Below are 20,591 nucleotides of genomic sequence, written 5' to 3'. Positions count from 1 at the left end.
CGCCACATCCGACGGGCCTTCTTTATGACGTGTATCATCAGAATCCTGCAGCTGGTAACGATGACGAGGGTGTTGATGATTGAACCTTCGCTTTTGTGGCTTGTACAATCACAGCCACGTTTACAATCAGAACCATTCGCCGCATCTGTGGTCCTGCGTAATTGGCCAACAGAATTGGCGATGGACAATATTTGGGTAGTGCGTTAGGATTCTGTTGCACCGAGGCGGCCAGCTCAACAGAATCGCAATCGTGACAGATGTTATTATTTTGATATTCGGCATCAAACTAAAATACAATTTAATAATTAAATCTGAGAATACCGATTTTTCTGAAATATTAATTGTAGTCTGAGCATTTTGCGATTTTTTCGAATTGGTTCCCGTGGCAGTCGGCGTGATTTCAAAATAAAAATATCTTGCATGATTTGTTTACAACACGCGTATATTAACAAAAAATTAACGTCAAGAAAATCGTGTAAACTATTCGACGTATGTTAATATTTTTAACAGCTAATATTTTATATTATTAGTATTAGTATTAGTATTTTAATGCTATATATATGGTTGAGAATAGAATCAATAGATTTTAATTATTTATTCAGTTAATACTTATCGTCCATTCAGGCAAATATAGTACATAAATTAATACAAAATGTACTACAAAAAAGAACATTTATTATAGTATATTAAAATTAAGTCTTACATTGCAGTTATTTCTAATATAATAGGCACTTTTTCGCGTACATATTATTATATGATAAATAAACATAGTTGTAATATAATAATTATGATTTTATACTTTTTTTTATAACTGTTATTTATTCAAGAAAAAAGTACATAACGATATATCATTATGATTATAATATCAAAGAAAACATGAACAAAATATAACTCAATATAGTTAGTTAATACACAATTAGTACTCCTCAGAGGAGTACTATAAAATTCAAAACATAAAAAAAATATTTTATTACATATTATATATATATACATATATTTATGGTATATTATCTAATATTTATTTAATATGAGGCTAAAATAATTTGTAATTATTCAAAAGGAAATTATAAAATGATTTAAAAAATTTGAATTTATTTTTTATGTTATAATATTATATAATACGTTTTATAGTTGAATCTATACTATCTAAGATAAAACTCACGAAAAAAATATACATATATTTTAAATTTAAAAATAAATAAAATTCAATAATGGTACTTTTTTAATTAAACGAATAGCGACTGAAACAACCTAGTGGTTTAAAACAGAAGGCATACTTCTCATTTCATCAGTGAGAATGATGGTCTAGAACCAAGGACATTAGCTCACATTTATATAAAGGCCATCCGAGTAATACATCAACCAGTTTTTCTTAATCTCGCGTCTATGTGAGATGGACTAGTGGGTACTTAAGGATAAGTCACTTAGCCTATGTAAATGTGCAAATATATTGCATTTAGTTTTTGGATCAGCGATTCAATCAGCGAATTAGCTTCGTAGGTAAAATCGTCAAAAAAATAGACCGCTAAAAACTAATCAATGAGTTTATCCCAGCACCAAGACCTGTTTAGGATATTATTGCTATAGAATATGAAATGGCAGCACTTACTAACTGGATGACGTCAACAACTAAAAATTTCATTCTAAAATTAAAATTTAATTAAAAAAGAGCTTCAATTGCATCACCGTGCGAGCCATGAAATTGATTGAACAAAAAAAAAAATAATGGCTAAATTCTCGACGCTAATGCCAGAGATATAATAGAATATTAGGGAATTAAGCGTGCAGTGAAGATATCGATTTTTTAAAGTTTAAATTGTTTAAAGTTACTAGCCACTACTATTATGATTTACAAAATTAAAATATTGGGCTAACCTATTTCAGCAATCAATGGATACATCTAGAGTAAAAACATTGACAAGCCGCATAACTTTATTCAAGTTAATAATAACTACTCAATCATCAGAAACTGGTTGCGTTCGCGCTTGTTTGTCACCACACCGATGTGGTGGAAGCTGATATCCATTTTTACGTCACTGCTGACTGTGACACATCAAAATTACGTAATGAACTATATCACATAATTTTCAAAATACTTCGTCACTAGGCACCCTCTACCTCTAAGATATTTCCAGTAATATTTTGAGAGTATTATAATTATTAATATATATAATCCAATGTATTGTGTGCCATTACAGGAAGAACAAAATATACATTTTCATATAACGGAACTGGAGTATAAAAAAATTACCAAATTGAAGCTTACAAAGGAATAGTTTAGTTGGCTCTTATTTCATTGTCTTACTATTCATTTTCAGAAACCATTTGTGATTTTCTACAGTGACATGATATATTCAATTATAGTAATCATTATTTCTTCCCTTAGCCAATTTGAATACGACATGGTAAACAGATGGTTCTTATGAATTTATATTACTGAATTACTGGAATCTTCTCAAAATAAAAGAAATATGTTCTAATGTTATATTGAAATTGTTTAAATGCGGTTGCTCTAAGTCTTAAAAGTTACATAAGACAAGAGACTTACAGAATGAAACAAAATTAATGAATGTATTTAATAGGGATTTTATAAATTCATAACTCTTTTGTGCTTGGAGATATTTGGTACATATTTTAAATAAAAATTAATTTTAACTATACTTGAATACGCCATATTACTGAAAGTTTATAATTCTTATTTAACCAATAACAATTGGATTATTAAAGCAAGTTATTTTACTGAAAATATAAAAAGAAAGATTAATTTTTATTTTTTAAATAGGTAATACATTTTGTTTTTCTTATTAAAAAATTAAAATATATCTACTTTTATTAATTAATAAACAAATTTGATTTTATGGAATATTTAAAAAAAAATACAAACAGATTAATTAAAACGAAGGAGTAAAAAAATAAGTACAGATCTTTTGACTTAAATACCTAAAATTCATTAATAATTATGTAAATAATTTAGAAAATATAATTTAATATAAAATTTTAAAATTTCGCAGAATAAAGAAACTATTCTCTGTTAGTTTCTCAACATATAATTAATTATCCTCAAGCATCAGCTGAGGATAATAATGAAATTCATATCTCAACTTACAACTATTGAACAAATATCTACACGGCTTACTATATACAGTGTTTTCAAAGAGATTTATGAGTTTTGAACGGGAGTGCGTTTCAAATTCCTTAATGCCCAGAATATTAAATTATTATTTCTTATTATAACATTCTATATATAACGATATATGTATTTTTTAATGATCTTAATGTTCCAGCTAAAACACGTGTATAGGATGTATTTTTTTATACGATAGAATATTATACATGAAAAAAATTAAATCTCGGATACTAATCATAAAACATCATTATATCAGGACCCTCAATAAAAAATTAATTCGTTGGTGAAAATAAAACTAATTTACCAAACAAAGAGCATTTCTGTTTTAGATAAAATGAAAATGGTATTAAAATTAATATTTATTAAAATTATACCACTGTTACAACAAATGTATTAGATAATTAAATAGTAGGTGTAATTTAATAACTATATTGACAGTAATAAAATAAGACGTCATCTTTATGAACTCGTGGAAAACATTTTTAATTACATAATATAATATAGTACGACGTAATAACAAGCATTAGATTTATTGTATTAAAATTGCATATACAATGCGCCGCGTTAAAAAAAAATAGTTTTATTTGTATTAATTATTTATTATGATATTATCATGTCATACTTCAACAGTTTAATTATTCATTCAAGTTTGTTTTTAAATTTCCTTGGTTGTAATTTATTAATTTGTTTATGAAAAATACAAAACAATAACGTTCGGTGGTCTATTTTAGCTTTAATCTGAAAATTTAGCATCGTTTATTATAATAATCGTGTACAGCTTTACGTGTACATTAGACTTGATGGTAGCTGAGTTCTTAGTGAGCTGAACAAACAAGGCAAGGTCAATAAACCATTTTAATACGATTTTATGGTATAGTCTTGGTCTACTGTCCAAACTCTGAGTAAGTTTTGAAGATCTCGATACATTGTTTGGTGAGCGTTTCCGTGCGCAATAACACTTTCACCAAACAAAGTTTTTTGAACGAATATAATTACCGTAACGCATACATTTTACCAAGTTTCATATAATTACAGCGTTCACAACCAGTCTAAACCCTGAGGTTACTTAACCAACGCGTTCGTGTATTAATAGTAAGATTATATACGATTTGAGGCATTTATGATGTGTGAAAATGTAAGGTGGAATAATGTAATACAAATTAACTGCTAATAAAACGATACCAATATGTATGTGTGTGTGTGTATATACTATATTGTATTACTGAATTATAAAAAACATTAGTTTTATGATTTCGCATTGGTTTATTAAATAATCAAAACTGAAAAATATCTAACAGCTTATAATATAATAATATTATTTCATATGTATTATTGCAGAATACAATAATTTATTATAATGTTATTGCTAAAAAAATTATCTTCCTTAAATTTTTATTATGTCAATTTTAGAGTGTAAAGTTATGAAAAGATTATCGTAAATTTGATTATAGTACAATTATTCGTACACCTTTATCATGCATTATAAAAATGAATCATTGATTAGTGGATTGCAATTTTAACTTAGTTAAAAGTTTAAGTTCTAAGTTAATAGTTTCAATTCAAGAACTTCATAATAAATCGTGTTATTTGTATTCCGTGATTAAGAAATATCAGTTAATTTACACCAATCGTTATATAATAGACATATTTATTATTAATATATAATTATAAGAAAGTGTTTTTTATAAATACAACACCTTTACAGAAAATATAATTAATTACAAAAAATAATGCCATTAACGGTATCTTGTACCATTTTTTTACAACGCAAAATACAATCAAAAATTGTATTTTATTTTAATTATAATATAATTATTTATTTTAAGATGACAAATATTTTACAACTAAAAATATTTCTCAGTATAATTCGTTATTACTAGTCTATGTAAAATCAAAATTTGTACCATATACATTACCATCATATGATGATTGCTAACTTATATTAAATGCATTAAGAATTAAGAATGAAAATTCATTTACTAAGAAAAATAAGTCTTCTAAAACCAAAAAAAAAGAAATACAACAACAATTAAACCTAGTAAATCGTATTTATTAGATAACTTTTGTATTTTACGATATTATATTATTGTAACTTACGAGTAACCTCTAACGAGGTTTAGTTGTATTCTCTAAGGAATTTCAATTGTCCTATGGATTACAAGATAATAATTTATTGCATTGTAATTATTATTCTTATTATAATGAAAATGATTAAAATTATAATCAAATATAATACTGAATATTATCGGACTATACTGTAAATTCTTGTGATAACATGTAACTCAAGAGAATATATTATATCATAGAAATAAATTCCAAAATTAATAATTTACTAAAATATTGTTTAAAAACTAAAAATTTAGAGAATCATTAAGTACCTATTTAATTGTATGTACTGTTGTGTATTCACGGGTTTTACCAAATATTTAATGTTAGTTTATAATTTCATATAAATAAACATATAAAAACAACTTATTAGTGTTGGCATTATAATTAGATGATAAATACCTATTTTTAACATACCAATGTAAATTATCAACGCAACGTTAAGTATTTCATATTTTATTGTTATTTCCATAACAAAATAAGAAATTCAGTTATTTTATTATATTGTTAATCTAACCTTATAATATCATATTAAATATTAATATTTTTTCTTAATATAAGTACAAAAATACATTCAGAATACTTGAATCTGAAAATGAGTTTAAATAAATAAATAACTTTAAAAGTACACTCATTAATAATGGTATATTGATTATACAAATGCAAATGTAAATATTTTATCTTTTATAATAATATAATATATTTTTTGAAAAAAATAAATACAAATTTATTTTATAGAGATAAAAAGTTCAATATTTTCATTGGGAATAATTTATATGTATTGAAATACTATTTGAAGTACCAAACTTTACAAATAAAATTCAGTTCATTATAAATAAAAATCTAGATTTTATACAGACAATTCAAACGATAGGGAATAACTATAACGACAGTGAAAAAGTTGAGTTATTAAATAATTAATAAAACAATATTTAATTTCGTTAACAATTAAGTTTAATACAAATATTATTATTAATGTAATTCAAAATTTGGTTACTAACACTTAGACTTTTAAAAAAATACATTTTGCATAGTTAGATATTAATTTTTGATAACCTAATAAATGCCATATTTAAAAAAAGAAAACTAAGTATCAACTTTGATGTACAGAATGTGAACTTCATCATTAAGTAAGTCACTATAATATATATATGTTAAATTTGAATTCAATGATAAATCATTGCATATGAAAACGATTCTTAGTGAATATGGTTTGTTATCCTTGCAAAGTATATTTTATGATATATTATGTTTATTACCACTAAAATAATTTATTTTACAATCAGTCAGTAGATTAAATCTATTTTTACAAAAAATATTTTATTTTTTAATAATTATTATTTATATTTGATTCTTATAATAGTTAATAGTGTAAATTATTATAATTAACTTTTGATTCAATACTGATTTGCAATAAAACAACAAGGTTAAGATCCTCAAATAAAAACGCAATATCAAAAAATTAGTATAAACGTTTTTAAAATCTCTTTTTGTACATAACACATAATAATTTACATAAAGGTTTCAATTTATTACCAATTATATTTTAAAATAACAAAATAATAATTAATATCATAATACATTGTTTAAATATTATGTATTTTGGTCTAAAGTAAGAAATAGAACTCAAAATTTCCATAAAAAAAAAAAAATCACATATCTATTTATATATTTTAGATGTTTATGTTTTAGCATAAATAATAATATTCAATTTTTAAACTATTAAATTTCAAACAATTTTACTACTATTTTATGAAAATAAATTAAAATTTCAAATGTTTATAAATAGAGCAAAATATTTCAAAAATAATACCAAGTATTATAGAATATTATAATATAAATACTTGTTGCAAATTTCAAGATTTTCTACTCAATTGTTTTCAAAATATAAAATAAATAAATAAATCAATTTTATCGATAATTGGTTTAGTGAAAAATTGTTGTTTCTCCTAAATTTTTTGCTTTGTTTTTCTCAATTGTTGAGAAAAATTCTAAGAAATATTTTCTTTTATCACCCTAAAATACAAACAAGATCCAATTTACTACCAAAAACCACCCTCTAAGTTAAAACACGACGCATTTTTACTGTTTCAAAAGTTTAACAAAAAAGGTTACCAAAAAAAAAAAAAATTTACAATTTGTTTAATAGTTTATTAAATTCTTATAATAAAAACACTTTTTAAAATACTTGCAGCTTTTATAAGTTATTAACTTCTGAGTTTATTATAATCTAATAAAACATTATTTTAATTAATAACATTATTAAAAAAAGTGCTCTTGAGAAAATATTGTAGACATACCTATACACAATTAAATATATTAAATTAATTTTTAATAATTGTTTAGCTTGATATCTGATTAAGTATGATATCTATTATTATGTTTGAATTATGTGATTTGCACATTGTAAACGTAAGTTATCTTTAAAAAAATTGAAATATTATTTGATTCTGATAATATTTCTAACTAAAAGGAAAACTTACACATGTTTTAAAGTACTATATTATATTACATTTTTAATATTAATATTCATGTAAATTAACTAGAATATGTTGATTGATATGATTGAATCCTAAAGTTTAACTTTCCTATATTTAAACATTATAAACATTTTTATTTTATTTTATTTTTACGCCTTTATGCCTTTATGATATTCGTCTAGAGTAAAATAAATGATCGAATGTCATGTCTATGAAAGTAAAATGTTAGAATTGTAATTTGTTTGAAAATGTTGTGTTCAAAAAGTGTTTAAATTAGATATGCTTTTATCTCGTTTATTGTAGTGGCTGCTGAAGCTCAAATTTCATTGTATAGACTAAAGTATCAATAGGCAATAGCAAATAGGAGGTAGTAGTACATATTACCTGATACTATGCATTATGCAATAAACGTTGGTATTAAACAGGTTACGATCAATAGTTTTTTTTATTTATTAATGTTGATGTATTACTGAATGTAATATGAAAATACAAATAAAATTTCAAAAATCATTCGTTAAAAACCACGTATTAAAGATGATATAAATTTGTATAATTCTTTGAACATGTGTTCGATTTGATCATTAGCCCTACTGTATCTCTTTCCAAAGGTTTTTATTTAATATATTTTATTGACACAATAAAAAAGTAATAGAATAAGAGACCTATGTAATACACCATATTAATTAAATAGTAAATATTTAATTATTAATAATGGTTAGACACATATTTTTTACAGTATGGCTTTAATAAATTAACAAATATCAAAATTTCGACAGATCTAATATATAGGACGGAGAAAAATTGTTACTATTTAAAATAATTAATTAAATATATGATTTAAAAAGATAAATATATATATATATTATAAGATTCTTAAGATTTAAAACGTTTTCATAATTTTATTTTCAACGTTATTAAAGTTTTGTCGGTAACGCTTTCAAGATTATTATCGTAACTTTGCTTTTACACTTTACATGTTATGATAAATTAGAACATTATTCTATTTTTCCTGTTAACATTATTTTTTTTTTTTATGTATTATATTTAATAACACTATTTTCACATTTAAACTTTCTTTCAATTATAATTCACTCATAACCGTCACTATTATGCATTGATTTTATTTTAAGAGCCCATACTAAATTTATATTATATAATCTTTATAAAAGTTGATTTTATTAAAATGTTAAACACGAATAGATATTTTTTATTATATAAACAATAAAATTGCTTATAAAGTCTAGAACCACTTTTTTCACATATCGACTATATTCGGTTAAATCTAAGTTTAATTTCAAACTCATTTTTAAAAGCATAATGTTATTATAATTTTTTGATCCCTGAATAAATACTGAAATAAATTAAATTTTTAGCTAAACAGTATATTCTTTCATAAATAATTATTATGTTTGTATACAAAACTGTAAAAATATGTATTTTTGATTAATCAACTCATATTTAATGACTGGAAACAAATCAAAATATTTAGTTAACAGATTTTTATACATCTATTTGTTTTTAAAACAAGATTGTTTTAATTTTCTTTGTGTTTAGTTATAAATAATTGATGCATAATATACGATTTTAATTTGTTAAATAAATACTATTTTTAATAGTTATAATTGTTAAGAAATTATAGTTAAAATCACTATGATAACAAAAAAAATTACCAATTGCCATCTCTTACAAAAAAAATAAACATCAAGAAATAATCAAAAGTTTATGTGAGTGTGGACATATAATATCAAATTAAACGTTTATGGTTTATTTTGTTATAAATCAAGACCGCTTTATACAATTAAAGATGACATAATATGATGTTTTTAACAGATTACCAAACTGATTAAAAATAAATTTAAATCAATTGCTTTACAATAATATACTACGTAAGTGTTTTTTTTTTATTGTTTTGAAAATAATGTAATAAAAACAATACTTTATACACAAAAGTTTTTTTTTAAAAAAAACATGTTTTTCTTCAATTTTAATTACTTTTAATATAAATAATTCAAATAATAATATAGAAAACAAGTTATCATAATATGTGAGCTTTACTATTTCCTAGGTTGGAAAATAAACATTTATATTAAATTACTTTTATTAAAAAAAATGCATCAATAACTTGACTGAAATTGTATAGTATTAAATAGAAAAAGTATTAATAAAATTATTTATATTTCATAAATATAATAATAATATAAGACGAAGAAAAAATAATACACGACAAAATATAGGTTTTATAAATATATTAAAATAAAACAATAGCAATATGACCTAAAGTTTTTGATAAACACTGAAAGAAAACCATATTTTATGGGAAATAAAACTTAGTTATATAAATATAGTGTAACATTCTATGTGTTAAATATGTTCACTTTTGGGTTCTGTATGAAGATTGTTTTTACAATATTGTGAGTTGTTTTGTATGTTTATAAATATACACACAAAAAGTATAATCTATACCGTCATTTTTGGATAAAAAAAAAATTAACATGATTCCGGTAGAAAATTTAATCTATTCGGTACATTGAAAGATTAATAGAAGAACATACCCAGTTTTTTTCTTGTAATTTGGGAAAAAATAAAAATAAAAGAACTGTATAAAAACAAAAATATTCACGCGTTATCAGTTTTCAACAAAATTAATGTTTTTTGAAATTCTAAAAGAAAAAAACGTGTAGGTAATTAATTTATAGTTAAATTATAACCATGTATTTATAATATAAATTTCCCATCCACAATACAATGTTCTTAGTATTTTTTACTAATTCTAACTAATTTATATCACAAACCTATTTTCCTTTACACGAATTAATGTTAATGACTTTTAACTTATAAATCATGTAAAAATGAGTAAAAAAAGCTGATTAAAGAAATAAATACAATAAAATATAATAATACATAAACTATTCTTAGAAAATATAGATAATGACTTTTGATTTCCCGTCTTCTTCACTCGTTATTGTATACCATCATTTATCATTGGATTTCAATTTAACATTTTATTAGTTATCAACAATGATGAGGCATATTTTAAACCTCTTATACAGTAAAGAGAGTTCCTGGTGTATTAATTTTTTTTTCTAAAAATGAATATTGGTTTTATAACCAATATACACATTCTACTAAATTATTTATGTTTGTTACATTTCTACCATAAAAGAATAATTTAATTTACACACAAATATTATGCATTTGCTAACAATACTGTTCAGTATTTTATTTTGCTTATTTTTATTTTTTTGAAAATGCATGGAAAAAATGTCACCCGTATATTCAATTCTTTTTAACAAGAAATAGAATTTCAAAAGTAGAATGACTGCTATATAGTAAAAATGTGTGAAACATTCGTCTCATTTTATTTGCTTTATCGCAATATTGGTAGGTACGTTGTATTTTTCTATATTTTAATAAAAATATTTATAAACTAACTGAAATTATATATATATATATCATATTATATGATTTCTATTCAAAAAAAAATACATTATTGTCCATAGTAATTAAATTATCGTCATTCCCACTCACTATTGATTAATTCCCTCCTAAAATTTACTTATTATACAATACACATTGTATAGGTACTTTGCAAAGAAAAATGTACACATTATTTAAAATTAAAAAACATAATATTTTTCAAAAAACAATAGATTTAGTACTTTAGAATAATATTGATCTACCTACTTCACAAAATATTTAAGAGAAAGAAGTTTTCAATGATTATATTATAATAAATTGTGCTTATTTTATAATTAAATAGATTACAGTGGTTAAAAATCTCGTTTTTCAATACAAATTCTATTGTTTAGTGCTTTTAGAATATTTTAAGGTTTCATAATAATCGGTTATTATAAGAAAATGCTATATTATTATTGGCTATCGTCTTTCATGTTGATTTTTATCATCAACTGCTCATAAATAATTTGTAGTTACCTACTCAATTACATATTATTATAATATATTAAACAAATTTAATTGTATAATATTTTGAATAGATAACAATAGTAATTAAAATACAGACAATAATATTAAAATAATTTTTTGCATATAATATCACAATAAAAAAAAATGTCTTCACTTCATTAACACTCATACTTTTGAATACGATTTAAACGATACGTATCTTTTAATATTGTCTTATTACAAGCTAGTTTATTTTACTACATTTTGTTACATGTAAATGTGAATGAAAACAAAATTTAATAGACGTATTAAAAAATACAACTCATTCAATATTTATTCATCCTCATTTAAGCTTCTAAAAGTACGGTCAATCATTAAGAAATCCGAGTTGAGTTATTATAAACAATATTGAATTATGTTAAAATCAAAAATATTCTTATCTGCGTTTCTAGAAAATAATATTGTAATTACCTGAATTCGATGAATTAGAGTAATACACTAATATGCGTTCATAAACGTATGCAAGAATAACATTATAGGTATATACATTTGAATAATAACGTTGTGTAAATGTATTACTATCAAATTCCAATAATTTAAATAATTTATATTTTACACTATCAATTGTATAAATAACTACAAAAATGTTTTTTCCACCATTTTTACTAACTACGCGGCCTTTTTTGACGTGTATATTTTTCCATCTAATAAAGTTTTCCGGTTTAGGTAACACGGTTCTCGGTTTTTTGTCAGTTTCTACTACACTTCATCTCACCACACTCCCTCATGTTATCTCCATTAAAGCACGTTATTTTACTTCGTACATAATTTTAGCGCTGGAGACCCGGGATAGCAGCCGCTATACATTATTCATTCACCATTGACACGAGAGTCCTAAAACCGGAGCTCTACATACTTACATGTATTAAGGTAAAGAGGAGAGGATAAAAAAAGGAATAACATCTATCTTCTCTCGAACGACATTATCAATATACACATCGACATAAGGTCACGGTGAATGTAAGTTTGTCGTAAAGATAAAATCCGACTTTAAACATATAATATTATGCTGTTTTGATGAACTCGTTATGAGTTTGTCAAACTTAATGTGTATATTTTGTTGATGAGATGAGAATTCTATACGAAATCCATATTTCCTTTTTATACGTTATACATAAAAATAACAATCAATTGGTTTACAGTATATTACACATGTATAGTATTTTAAATACATTTTAAACATTTTGATATCCATTTGACTTCAACATTTTAAACCACTCAGTCATTATTTTAGATTCAACCATGGTACCAATGGTAGGTACATCAAGGAAACTATAACAGTTTATATTTCTTCTGAGTAATAAAAAAAATATATATATAAATGCAGTTATTACTTATTATACACCCACAATTTTCTTATCGTTGAAAATGTTAGTTATTTTTGAAAAAATCTGAAAACTGTAAAATTATCAGTAATATTGAAAAGCCACTTAATCTTTATTTTTTGCTATGGGTTGTAATAAATTTTAATATTTTCTTACAAACACTAAACATACGTTTGACGTTCCTTATACATTTAAAAAAACAACAACAAATTAATTAATTTATACTTATTATACACAGGTACACAGCATACAAAAGTGTATACAAAAATGTGTTTTGATTTGATAGAATATTATTTTAGTAACAATAAAAATATTCCATACACAATATGTTATTGCAAGTTTATTCAAAATATCATATAAATATAAATATATTAAATAAATGTATAAAGCTACTTGACTATTTTTTTAAATAACTTAACTTTTCACAGAATTGTTATTCGTATTTTAAAACTGGAAATAATAATTAACCTCTATAATTTGCAATGGTAGTAAAATGAAATTAGTGTCCAATATAACAATTTCTGTTTATTTCTATTTTGTTTAAATTAATAAATACTTATAATACATACATAATTTTTACTAATAAATATGTCATATTTCACCTATGTACTGATATAAAGTTATATTCATGTATGTAAGTAAGTATATGTATAACGTATTTTCGATAAATTTTTTATACTAACTTTAAAGAATAGGAAAGAAAAATAATTTTGTTTTCTTTCCGTACCTTTTATTCGAAAATCTCAACGGTATAATAATTGTAACCGATAAACTATAATATATTCAGACATTCAGTAGGTACTTATTTAGTGTGGAATGCACCAAACGTTTTAGAAAAAAAAACAATTTAGAATAATAATTTAAAAATTAAGTAGACATGAATTTAAAATTTAAAAATCAATATATTCGTCGCTCTACTCAAAATTTAAGATATATATGTTAGGGTTATTGTATTTAGAAATACAATTTCAACCGATGAGATAAAAAAAAAAAAAGTAGGCAAATGGATACCACACCGCTGTACATTAGGTGTCGAATTAGTTACTACTATGATGGGTGTATTAAATTTGAAATCAATGATATATTATAATTTTATACGAAAAACGATTCTGAGCGGAGATGGTCTCTGTCAATCAATATCACTAAATATATTCAATATGATATCTTATATTTTGATAAATATAGAGAGTTAAGTCATTTATATTACTTTTAGTATTGCGGTAAGCTGGTATAATTTTTTTTCGAAAATATTGCATTTATTATACTATTAGTATTGTTATGATCAATATATTTATTTACTATATAATATCAACTTATACAACTCAACTAATAATTTATTAATAAAATATTTCTGTAAATACCGTAAGACAGTAAAAATAGATTCATAGTATAAATAGATAATATCTTAAAATAAATAAAAATGTCATTATACATAGTCAAATGCATAATATATTAAACATAAAAGTTTTAAGTATTATTTTTGAATTATAAAAAAATAATTAATATAATTTTAACTTAAAATACCTATAAAAAAAAAAAAATTATTGTTATTTATATTTAGATGTTATAGTCCCAGTATAAACTACTTATGAGGAACCTTGTATTACATTTTCAAAACTTAGATACCATACAATTAAAAGTTTCTTCTGAATATCTACTGCAAAATAAATTACATTTTTTTGCAATTTTGACGAATTTCCTTAAAATTGTAACTTTAAAAATAAATTGTGCTTAATATGTATTTTTAAAATGATTATAAAAGTATAAGAACAACACTTATGTGGGATCTTGTATTACAATTAGACCCAGAAAAAAATTTTAAATCAATATTTCTAGAAAAACTAAAACGTCTAAACCTAAAAAGAAACTGAAAATTTAACATTCTTATAAATATCTCAAAAATAGTCTGAATATTTTAAACATTATATAGTAATTAGAAAATAATAATATAGAAAAACACTTGGTGTAAATTTCATGTATCATTTTTGAGTTACTTAAAATAAAAACCGATTTTGTCAAGATTTGTGTAAATATTCTTATTTTTTGTTTTTCCTGATTGTAAAATACAAATTCTAGGAATTTATAGTTTTGAATTTTTAACCTCTTTAAAATATCAACTAGATCCAATTTTCTATCAAAAATAGTTCTCAACGTTAAAAAATTGAAGTTTTTTATTATTTACTTATCGTTTACACGTCATACACATAATAATAATAATAATAATAATAATAATAATAATAATAAATAGATTAACATCATTGTAAAATAAATACATTCATTACTCCGCTCAGAATCTAAAATTACAAAATGAAAATGTTTGTTCACTAAACATAATAATTAAATACATACTTGCTTATTATAAAATAAAATAAAAGAAAAGTGTTACGATTACATAATTATTATGCATATATTGCATTAAAAAATATATAATATTCTGTTTTTAATAACATTTTGTATAGTTGTAAATAACGAATTTTCATAATAAGAGCCTATATAAATTTATAATTTGAGTTCAACATTTCTATATGTGTATATATATATATGTGTGTGTGTGTGTGTGTGTGTGTGTGTGTGTGTGTGTGTGTGTGTGTGTGTGTGTTTGTATATAAATTATACATACAAAGATTCAGAATACATTATAACATTACCTATACATATATATTGTCGTGACGTGAATACCGTGGCGACATTCGTTTCCATAGTTACCAATAATAACACCATTCTTGAATTTGAATACATTTTTATCAGACCATTTTTGTGAACTGGACTTAACATCATGCATATAATATGTTTATCCCAATAATTGATCTCCAAACATTCAGTGAATTAAATTATCTAAAACTATTACTTTGACGTTTTATACTATACGGTTAATTTGAACTAGTATATATCTGTATATTTGTATCTTGGTTACTTAATATTTATTTAATATTAACTTTTTATTGTTATAATGCACTTATGTGGTACATTTTTACATTTTGAATTCGATAAAATAATTTACTTTAGTTGTTGGCTAACTACAGAAACTGTGTTCTACTGAAATATGTTTTTCCCACTTGCTTATCATTAAAATTGCATAACACTATAGTCAATACAAACCACATACATTTTTATAATACAATTACTGAATCACAAAATAATTGTTTATTTATAATTCGTAAAAATTAAACATATAAGTCAAATTTTTAATTAACGTATAAATATTAACAGCGTAAAAATTTATTTTAGAAATACTTCATTGTACACGATCTTGTTTCTTTCAAATTGTAATATTTAATGGTATGCGTCGTTTAATTATTTATAAATTATACTAATAATTAAAGTAAAAAATAATCTACGTGTACGAACTCCAAGCTTTTGTATATGGCATAATATATCAACCATACATATTATTTATGATCTTCTCTTGACCTAGTACAGTTTATAAATACTTGGTATGATTAGGTCATTTTATGATGCTAGAGGATGTTTCAGATTAACTCGATCTCTTTTTCAATTAGTTACTTGAAAACTAAGTACCTTCTATCAAACAACTGTAATGATTTAAAATCGTACAATTTATATCGTTCATAGTTTATCTGGATACTACCTTTAATAACAAATGTATAATTGACATTCTTATCTATTGTTTATCGTTATTGTAAAACGTTATCTAAATAATTCAGCATAATTAAAATAATAGTCAGAAATCTAGTCAAATTTACGTTTATGAAAAAATAGTTCTCAAATAATACTACAGTATACAATTTTATTGTTCCCAGCGGTATACGTAAAAACTCCCTTAAGATATTTTTAAAGCTTCTCATACATATTATAATTGTAAAAGAAAGTTAACAACATTATTTGTAATGTCTTTAGAACAGTAGTCCGTTTTTCTCACAAATTGTGTATATTACCTATCATATACGTATAATTGATAACTGACAAAAATACATTTTACATATTTTTAGCCATAACATATAATATTATATCACAGAAATAAAAATAAATAATTATAAATTACATTTTATATCATAACCAATTTATCCCGATTTTAACATATTTTGTTAAAACTAAAATGTAATTAAAATGTTTTCAATTTAAAAAAACAATTCTAAATAATTGACAAATATCAAATTTCTTATACGTAGTTTGAAATTAAAGTTTTCATTTATATCACATTTCCTAAATATATATATATGCCCAACAAAATGGATATAATATAAATAAGACCTTCGAGATACGACAAGAGACGAGATACGAGAAGATAAATAAATGAAATTCATAATTTCGTGAAATTAAAATAAAAACGAATTTGTTTTACATAACATAACGTGATAGTTAAGTAATTTGATCCACAAGACAATATTACATTAAATGAGAATTCGCCATGTCGTACAATATAATATCATTGAAAATATGCGTACCTTTCATTCATAACGCGTAATTATTACGTTACACACAAACAATTATTATTGATATACATAAACAAAACAATATCGTGGACGACTTACGTTTGTCGAAATTCACCTGCAGAATCTATGAAACGAATTCAATTTTAATTTTAAACGAAATACTCAACAGAACACACACGAACACGTCCCCACACACTCGTACCCACACACACGCGCGCGCGCGATCGCGATTTTATTTTCCGTCCGTCACGATCGTCCTGAAAACGCCGGCGCTATCCCGTTTACGATAAATATGCCGACCCGAACCACGCGAATACCAATCGGGACGAAATAAGCTCGTATATCGTGTGCGCGGAAAAAACAATAAGGACTCCAGCCGTGTGACGCCAAGTACGTGTGTCGCGCGGCGCGTTGCTTGGCTTACTGTCGACGACGCCGACCGCCACCGCCGCCCCCGCCCCCATCGGCCATCCAAAGACTGATACGTAGCGGTGTTCATATATAGTAGTCATCGCCGCCGCCGCACAAAGCGTCTACCATCGTTGTCATACAAGTCTAACGTCTCGTTTCCGTCCTCTTCGCGAAGTTGACACTACGAAAAAAAAATAAATAAATAAAACGTCTCGTCGAGAGTTTGACGAGAGGCCCACCGCCGCCGCCGCTGCTGCTGCAGTAAACGACTTCGTTTTCATCTCGTGAATCGCAAATTATTATTATTAACATCCATCGTAATATATGCGTATATCTGTGTGACCGATAACTATATAATTACCAGTGCGGCATTCAATATAATACCTGTACACCATCCATCGGATGCCACCGATTCGTTTAATTCGTATTTTACATTTTTTTTTTCTGTAACACCTTGTTGGTTTCATTTTTTAAACAATAAAATCTGATAACGTTTATTTTCTATCGTCAGAGTTCTAGAATAGTATAATACAATTTTATTGCACCCGAATTTTTCCGCTGACGTTCTACATTTGATTATTGAACTTTAACGAAAAATCACAAAATATGATACCATGATAAGCAATACCTAAAAGTGCTTGACAACAAATATACAAAAAACCGATTAATAATACTTCTCTATAAACTATCATAGCAATATTTCATTATAATAGGAACACATTTAGCCGGTAATAAATTATTTTTTTAGTAATAATTTTATATAGTTTAATATGACGTACTAATATACCTATTTATTATTAAATTTATAAGGATCTACAACATATATAGATAATTGAAACAATTTTTAAGAATAAATAAATAAACGGAAAAGGTAATGTAAAAATATGTCTTAATATTATGAGTTTCTTGACTTTTCCTCTGAGTAATAACAATATAGCGATGTCATAAACTACAGTTCTGTTTACTATCAAGTTCTAACCATTTTATGTACAACCTGGGTTTTATGAAGTATTTTTATTACCTAAAAAGTATTTTCTGAAAAAAAATACTTCATAGTAAAACCAATATTTCCTCGTTTTTGAATAGAATCTAAGTCAATTTTTGAATAAATATATTATGTTAACTCATATAAAGTGACTAAGACTTTATATATAAATATCAATATACCCCTCAAATGTATCCGTCATGGGGGATTTACAAAAAAAACAGTTTCCGGACTTATATCATACATAGTAAAGCTTTAGGTCACTGAAATCTAGAAACATATTATTTCAGTAAATAAATAACTATTTCATGTATAAATATTTAATTTTTTATATCAAATGTTGTCAAATTTATATTATAATTAATCATCGATCAATAAGTATATATTTATACAATTTTTGAGTAATTTAAGTAATGATGTTTATATTTTGTTTTATTTTTGTACCAACTAGGTATAATATCGATAATGTATAGAGCAATAGAGCGCTCATAAATTTCACGAAAATATAATGAAAACTTAACCGTGTTATATTACATATTATTATAGTATATTTATACCCAACGATATTATACGAGTATAAGAAAAATACAGTTAGGGAAAAAAATGATCTACGATATAAAAGGAAAATGTGAAATAATTATAGACTGTTAAGGTTAACTGGACAAAATAAACAAGATGTTATGTGTTACCCCAGATACGGTAAAGATAATTTATCAAAGAATAAAATAAAATTGTCCTGCTTGTATAAATAAACTTTAAAGAAAGAGCTATAGCTATAATAAATATTATATTAACATACACATAATACAATTACATAAAAATAATGTAACTCAGATGTGCACATCTAAGTTATACATATTATTTGACATAACATAAACATAAAAACTAGTATAACAAAATAAACTTTAAAAATAAAAATAACATTCATAATAATATATGTGTTTATCAGTGTAAAAAATAATGGAAACCAAAATGTCCAAATAGTATATAAATCATCCTGCAGCCTGGTGAGATATTTGTGGTAGGGGACGGATACATAAATTATTAAATGTTGATAACACTTATCACATTTTTATACAACTGTTAAATCACGAAAGTACCACATATCACCACGATCTAACGCAATTTATAACTTTCAAGAATTCATAAATAAATTCCAAAAATGTTTGTATGAATTATATTTCTTTCAAGCAATGAAATAAATGATATTGGTTCTAGTTATTTCCTCGTATCGTAGAAATAGCTGTCTTATTCAGATTCTCAATAATAGAATGCATTATTTTTAATTTTGTTCGTTAAACTTTATTTTGATATTAAAAATTACTTAGATATCTGCTAAAAAATAATTAATCAACGAAGCTTCTGAGTGTCGGTAAGTAAGAGGTGATCAATTAAGAGCAATGGATTAAATTGACTTTACTATACGCGCTCTCTCGTATTATTATGTATGTGATTTTATTATTTTTTTTTTTTTCTAGAAATGTTGATAAAAATTCTTATCACGGTTTTTATAAATAATTAAATACAATATTTTTAGAAAATTGTAAAAGCTTCAATGTGTAGTGTATATAATATGTATATGTACTCGTATAATAGCATTAATAAAGAATAATTATTTAAAAACGTTTTTAATGAACAATTAATTTACTGTTGAGTAAATTATACCCTTAAGTGTTCTCAAATAATTATTCTACTTATTAATTTTACTATATTATGTTATAATTGTAAGTTACATTTATCATAAATTAAGTGTATCTGAAATTCTAGAGACTGAATACTATAAAAACTGAGTTCATTAAG

At 23.9% G+C, this 20,591-nt stretch overlaps 1 protein-coding gene across 1 annotated transcript in view; it reads right to left on the bottom strand.

Moving 5' to 3' along the window:
* Nucleotides 1-17,810, bottom strand: part of LOC113560623 (LHFPL tetraspan subfamily member 1 protein-like) — a 223,693-nt gene extending 205,883 nt beyond the window's left edge. Inside the window, exon 1 of the mRNA XM_026966612.1 lies at nt 17,495-17,810. The gene's annotated coding sequence lies outside the window, so the exon portion shown is untranslated. The remainder of the gene's footprint in view (nt 1-17,494) is intronic.
* Between the last annotated feature and the right edge of the window lie 2,781 nt (nt 17,811-20,591).

The sequence above is a fragment of the Rhopalosiphum maidis genome, chromosome 1 (genome assembly GCF_003676215.2).
Source record: "Rhopalosiphum maidis isolate BTI-1 chromosome 1, ASM367621v3, whole genome shotgun sequence".
Classification (NCBI taxonomy): domain Eukaryota; kingdom Metazoa; phylum Arthropoda; class Insecta; order Hemiptera; family Aphididae; genus Rhopalosiphum; species Rhopalosiphum maidis.
Note: the sequence above shows the minus strand (reverse complement) of the source record. Positions and strands in the feature narration are given on the sequence as shown.